The sequence below is a fragment of the Electrophorus electricus genome, chromosome 1 (assembly GCF_041902795.1).
Source record: "Electrophorus electricus isolate QZ-2024a chromosome 1, ASM4190279v1, whole genome shotgun sequence".
In the NCBI taxonomy this organism is placed as follows: Eukaryota; Metazoa; Chordata; class Actinopteri; order Gymnotiformes; family Gymnotidae; genus Electrophorus; species Electrophorus electricus.
In genome coordinates this window covers 22907656-22914297 of record NC_137497.1, presented here as the reverse complement: position 1 = coordinate 22914297, position 6642 = coordinate 22907656, and the positions used below count along the sequence as shown (strand labels likewise).

At 37.1% G+C, this 6642-nt stretch overlaps 2 non-coding genes across 2 annotated transcripts; both read right to left on the bottom strand.

Moving 5' to 3' along the window:
• Positions 1–831: 831 nt before the first annotated feature.
• LOC145659756 (5S ribosomal RNA) lies at positions 832–950 on the bottom strand. Its single transcript, XR_014125884.1, has one exon. It is a non-coding gene; the product is annotated as a 5S ribosomal RNA (ribosomal RNA).
• Positions 951–3983: 3033 nt separating this feature from the next.
• Positions 3984–4102, bottom strand: LOC145659775 (5S ribosomal RNA). The gene has a single exon (XR_014125913.1). It is a non-coding gene; the product is annotated as a 5S ribosomal RNA (ribosomal RNA).
• Positions 4103–6642: the final 2540 nt, after the last annotated feature.

Sequence of the window (6642 nt, the reverse complement as noted above, 5' to 3'; positions counted from 1 at the left end):
TGTTTATGTTGAGATGTTTTTAAGACTGTTGCAGTGTTTTTCAAAGATGGGAAAAATGGTTATGCTTATGAATACTGTGGTGACTTTATTCACTTTTATTAAGAAATAATATTTTTTTCCACTGTGCTTTTCCACAGGATACAAGATTTCATTACATTGCGATTAGCAAACTAACATTTTCAAAAGAAACATAAAATAAAAAATAATATCTCTGTACCTGTGATGATATATAAACATGTAAAAAATCAATTGCTTGTTAATGTGTGTGTGTGTATGTGTGTGTATGTATGAGTGAGAGACAGACTTGGCTCCCCTGGTAGAAGGAACAGAATGAATATAGTTAGCAAACGAAAGAAAGGCTGCAGTAACTAAAATTAGTCTATCCCTTCCCAAAACAACACCCATTAAAATGTACATAGCACAAATAATGTCGAAAGGGATTCAAGAGTAAAACCATGTTCTAATCCCAAAATGATTGGACGGAGTTGAACTCGACGCAACCAACCTCCAGTTCCGTTAATAAAAGCTTTGAGTGGCGTGCGGTCCAACGCACCTAGATAATTGCTCCGAAAGTGTTCGCACACACAAACGGCATAATACATGAAGGTAAGAGAAAGATGTAAAAGTAAAGAAACATGGAGTTGTTTTGGTGAAATTGATAAGACAAACATACATACGTTTATGAGAACCCGGTGCACTTACTAAGTTCCAAAATGCTACAGTTCTAAACCTAAAAGCAAGAAAGAAAGCATAAAATAAAACCCTAAAGAAATGAAGCCACGTTGTACGTGAAAAGAGGCAAAAATGAAAAGAAACATAGCTAAGAAGAAAAGCTTACAGCACCTGGTATTCCCAGGCGGTCTCCCATCCAAGTACTAACCAGGCCCGACCCTGCTTAGCTTCCGAGATCGGACGAGATCGGGCGTGTTCAGAGTGGTATGGCCGTAAGCGATGAAAGCGGCGAAAAATGCGCCTTTATGCAATACATCGACAGCGTGGCTACAGACACAATCACCCGATTAAGCTCTTGTCGAAGCGATAAAACAATGCCTTACACAATGCCTTCATGTTTTTGCTTTCTTTTTTTCATTGCTTTAACATGCTCTTCCTCTCTGCAATATGCTGGATGATCCGTTGCTTAAAATGATATGAAGTTTAGTTTATGGGATCATTATACAGCGTATCGCTGTATTGGACACTTCTAGCTAGAGCAAGCTAAGCTGTGGTTAGTTCCTACAACTAACGTGAGCTAGCTACCTGTCCATCCATACGTTCAGTGAACAAATACGCGACAACTCAAGAGCTCCAGCTGTGCACAACCGCACTGTTTCACAATACCAAGCCAGCTTGTGTACCCCGACAATTCTGTCTACTCGCTGTGATGCTGCGTTTTGTTCTGGCACTGTTAACATCACGAGGCAAGCGGCAGTACTGGGTCTGTGAACCTTTACTGTAAAAACATGGAAAAATGAAATTGCGTGCGTGTGTGTGCATGTGAGAGAGAGAGACTGGCAGACTCTCCTCCCCTCAAGGTCCGTTAGTAAAAAAAAAAATTTCATCTGGAAATCTAAGTTGCTATATTGTGCTGTGTAATGTTAAGCGCAGCACAACAATGTCCTGTAGGTCACATAAATAACGTAAGTAGCCTAATGTCATAATAACAAATATGAACAGGAATGATCAACCACTACAAACAGCATGTTAAAATACTAAAAATAACGAGTTGATTACAAATCGAGTAAACATTTAGAAAGTGAAACTTAACCAGAAAACCCATATTCTATCATTTAACCAATGAAAGATAGAAAATCACAACAACAAAAAACAACATAATAACATGTCGAAAAGATCTGCGCTAACATTAACAAGCATCGCTGTCACCATAGCAACCACAGCAGCTGGGGTTTTTACACAGGATACAAGATTTCATGACATTGCGATTAGCAAAGTAACATTTTCAAAAGAAACATAAAATAAACAATAATATCTCTGTACCTTTGATGACATATAAACATGTAAAAATTGCTTGTTAGTATGTGTGTGCGTGTGTGTGTGTGTGTGTGTGTGTGTGTGTGTGTGTGTGTGTGTGTGTGTGTGTGTGTGTACTACCCATGTAATAATAAATTGTGAGCACCAGTGAGAAGTCCCCCAAAAAAACACATGCACAATAAATGATGCTAAAGGACTCTTCAGCTGCAGTTTATTTCTGTACATATGATACACGCTGTTCTACAAGTTACACATGTAGAAGTCTCTGTACAAATCAACACATTAAAGTTGGAAATCTTTGGAAACTGGGAAAGGTTTTTCATGCTGTTTTCTGTGTGGTGGAGTGACACAGGCGCAGATGCACACAGTATGAGTGTAATGTCTTGTGATAGTTACCCTCCACCACAGTGTGTTCATGGACTGTGGGTTTGAAATGCACATATGCTGTGTGTATATATATTTATATATGTATGTAAATTAAAACACAGGATTAACACAGAAAAGTTTGTATATTTTAACAAAGTAGGTAAAACAAAAGTATATTAAGAAAAAATGAACTTACCTGTGATTTTTTTGTGGAGAGTCTTCCATGTTGTCTTTGAAGGGGAGCTTTATGGGGAATTGTCCTGCTTAAAGACAGGAAGTGACATCACCCAATTTCCTGTTTTTCCTTGTATTAGTTTCCAAAGGAAATTTCAAGAGTGGAGTTTTGATGTTGACTTATTTTGGAGAATTTATGATTGCTGATTTTCTTTTATTGAACTTGTAACTTGTAAATGCTAAATTCTATTTTCTAAAACATTTTTGTTTGTTTTTGTAGTGATTGCCAGATGAATCCTTGAAGCTTTCCATCCAATTGGTTCAAAAAAAGGTTCATATCTGGAGGCTTCATGTGCACACAAACCCCCCTGCTGGCTAAACCTTTATTGTCATTTCAACTATTTGTGATGGATCTCTTGGCTGTTTTGCACCAGTGACAGCATGGGAATAGTCACTGCCAACAATAGAAATAAAAACACCTTAATATGATTTTGTGTGGTTCATTCATTCATCTAATCTGTTTTTGATGTGTAGGTAATGGTTTTGGAGGTCTACTAGTGTCAAAAAACAGGTTGATTTCAGTCAATGTTTAAATAAACCAAATAGGACATGAGATGTTTATGTTGAGATGTTTTTAAGACTGTTGCAGTGTTTTTCAAAGATGGGAAAAATGGTTATGCTTATGAATACTGTGGTGACTTTATTCACTTTTATTAAGAAATAATATTTTTTTCCACTGTGCTTTTCCACAGGATACAAGATTTCATTACATTGCGATTAGCAAACTAACATTTTCAAAAGAAACATAAAATAAAAAATAATATCTCTGTACCTGTGATGATATATAAACATGTAAAAAATCAATTGCTTGTTAATGTGTGTGTGTGTATGTGTGTATGTGTGTGTATGTATGAGTGAGAGACAGACTTGGCTCCCCTGGTAGAAGGAACAGAATGAATATAGTTAGCAAACGAAAGAAAGGCTGCAGTAACTAAAATTAGTCTATCCCTTCCCAAAACAACACCCATTAAAATGTACATAGCACATATAATGTCGAAAGGGATTCAAGAGTAAAACCATGTTCTAATCCCAAAATGATTGGACGGAGTTGAACTCGACGCAACCAACCTCCAGTTCCGTTAATAAAAGCTTTGAGTGGCTTGCGGTCCAACGCACCTAGATAATTGCTCCGAAAGTGTTCGCACACACAAACGGCATAATACATGAAGGTAAGAGAAAGATGTAAAAGTAAAGAAACATGGAGTTGTTTTGGTGAAATTGATAAGACAAACATACATACGTTTATGAGAACCCGGTGCACTTACTAAGTTCCAAAATGCTACAGTTCTAAACCTAAAAGCAAGAAAGAAAGCATAAAATAAAACCCTAAAGAAATGAAGCCACGTTGTACGTGAAAAGAGGCAAAAATGAAAAGAAACATAGCTAAGAAGAAAAGCTTACAGCACCTGGTATTCCCAGGCGGTCTCCCATCCAAGTACTAACCAGGCCCGACCCTGCTTAGCTTCAGAGATCGGACGAGATCGGGCGTGTTCAGAGTGGTATGGCCGTAAGCGATGAAAGCGGCGAAAAATGCGCCTTTATGCAATACATCGACAGCGTGGCTACAGACACAATCACCCGATTAAGCTCTTGTCGAAGCGATAAAACAATGCCTTACACAATGCCTTCATGTTTTTGCTTTCTTTTTTTCATTGCTTTAACATGCTCTTCCTCTCTGCAATATGCTGGATGATCCGTTGCTTAAAATGATATGAAGTTTAGTTTATGGGATCATTATACAGCGTATCGCTGTATTGGACACTTCTAGCTAGAGCAAGCTAAGCTGTGGTTAGTTCCTACAACTAACGTGAGCTAGCTACCTGTCCATCCATACGTTCAGTGAACAAATACGCGACAACTCAAGAGCTCCAGCTGTGCACAACCGCACTGTTTCACAATACCAAGCCAGCTTGTGTACCCCGACAATTCTGTCTACTCGCTGTGATGCTGCGTTTTGTTCTGGCACTGTTAACATCACGAGGCAAGCGGCAGTACTGGGTCTGTGAACCTTTACTGTAAAAACATGGAAAAATGAAATTGCGTGCGTGTGTGTGCATGTGAGAGAGAGAGACTGGCAGACTCTCCTCCCCTCAAGGTCCGTTAGTAAAAAAAAAATTTCATCTGGAAATCTAAGTTGCTATATTGTGCTGTGTAATGTTAAGCGCAGCACAACAATGTCCTGTAGGTCACATAAATAACGTAAGTAGCCTAATGTCATAATAACAAATATGAACAGGAATGATCAACCACTACAAACAGCATGTTAAAATACTAAAAATAACGAGTTGATTACAAATCGAGTAAACATTTAGAAAGTGAAACTTAACCAGAAAACCCATATTCTATCATTTAACCAATGAAAGATAGAAAATCACAACAACAAAAAACAACATAATAACATGTCGAAAAGATCTGCGCTAACATTAACAAGCATCGCTGTCACCATAGCAACCACAGCAGCTGGGGTTTTTACACAGGATACAAGATTTCATGACATTGCGATTAGCAAAGTAACATTTTCAAAAGAAACATAAAATAAACAATAATATCTCTGTACCTTTGATGACATATAAACATGTAAAAATTGCTTGTTAGTATGTGTGTGTGTGTGTGTACTACCCATGTAATAATAAATTCTGAGCACCAGTGAGAAGTCCCCAAAAAAAACACATGCACAATAAATCATGCTAAAGGACTCTTCAGCTGCAGTTTATTTCTGTACATATGATACACGCTGTTCTACAAGTTACACATGTAGAAGTCTCTGTACAAATCAACACATTAAAGTTGGAAATCTTTGGAAACTGGGAAAGGTTTTTCATGCTGTTTTCTGTGTGGTGGAGTGACACAGGCGCAGATGCACACAGTATGAGTGTAATGTCTTGGGATAGTTACCCTCCACCACAGTGTGTTCATGGACTGTGGGTTTGAAATGCACATATGCTGTGTGTATATATATTTATATATGTATGTAAATTAAAACACAGGATTAACACAGAAAAGTTTGTATATTTTAACAAAGTAGGTAAAACAAAAGTATATTAAGAAAAAATGAACTTACCTGTGATTTTTTTGTGGAGAGTCTTCCATGTTGTCTTTGAAGGGGAGCTTTATGGGGAATTGTCCTGCTTAAAGACAGGAAGTGACATCACCCAATTTCCTGTTTTTCCTTGTATTAGTTTCCAAAGGAAATTTCAAGAGTGGAGTTTTGATGTTGACTTATTTTGGAGAATTTATGATTGCTGATTTTCTTTTATTGAACTTGTAACTTGTAAATGCTAAATTCTATTTTCTAAAACATTTTTGTTTGTTTTTGTAGTGATTGCCAGATGAATCCTTGAAGCTTTCCATCCAATTGGTTCAAAAAAAGGTTCATATCTGGAGGCTTCATGTGCACACAAACCCCCCTGCTGGCTAAACCTTTATTGTCATTTCAACTATTTGTGATGGATCTCTTGGCTGTTTTGCACCAGTGACAGCATGGGAATAGTCACTGCCAACAATAGAAATAAAAACACCTTAATATGATTTTGTGTGGTTCATTCATTCATCTAATCTGTTTTTGATGTGTAGGTAATGGTTTTGGAGGTCTACTAGTGTCAAAAAACAGGTTGATTTCAGTCAATGTTTAAATAAACCAAATAGGACATGAGATGTTTATGTTGAGATGTTTTTAAGACTGTTGCAGTGTTTTTCAAAGATGGGAAAAATGGTTATGCTTATGAATACTGTGGTGACTTTATTCACTTTTATTAAGAAATAATATTTTTTCCACTGTGCTTTTCCACAGGATACAAGATTTCATTACATTGCGATTAGCAAACTAACATTTTCAAAAGAAACATAAAATAAAAAATAATATCTCTGTACCTGTGATGATATATAAACATGTAAAAATTCAATTGCTTGTTAATGTGTGTGTGTGTGTGTGTGTGTGTGTGTGTATGTGTGTATGTGTGTATGTGTGTGTATGTATGAGTGAGAGACAGACTTGGCTCCCCTGGTAGAAGGAACAGAATGAATATAGTTAGCAAACGAAAGAAAGGCTGCAGT